Below are 455 nucleotides of genomic sequence, written 5' to 3' on the forward strand. Positions count from 1 at the left end.
CCTATGTACCCTTGTGTCTACAGGATCTTTGGAACATTTTTTTTTTAAAACAAAAGTTTCAAAATTTGAAAATAATGATGATACTACAATACTCCCAAATTCATCTTCTATTACATCACAGGCAGCCAATCAAACTGTTTATCAGTCCAATTTGTGACAGTCTAAGCACTCTTTCACCAAATATATGAGGAATTGTCTTTTTGGTCTTTGGCTAAAAAGCAAGCATGGAGGTTAAGGGGATCACTTTACCTGCCACCATTGGTTTTGGCATCTATAATAAAATATCTCAGTAACTTAAAAGACTCTCATATGTTTTGTGAAAGAAAACAAGGAAAACTCTGCCTGTAATAGCAAACTACAAAATTTAAACCCCAAAGGTCCCAGGTAAATGTGTTAAAACATAGTATTTTTGTGTTGCAAAATTAGTGTCTCTGCACGTAGATGGCTCCCCAGGT

This window comes from Penaeus monodon, chromosome 23, assembly GCF_015228065.2.
Source record: "Penaeus monodon isolate SGIC_2016 chromosome 23, NSTDA_Pmon_1, whole genome shotgun sequence".
NCBI classification, from domain to species: domain Eukaryota; kingdom Metazoa; phylum Arthropoda; class Malacostraca; order Decapoda; family Penaeidae; genus Penaeus; species Penaeus monodon.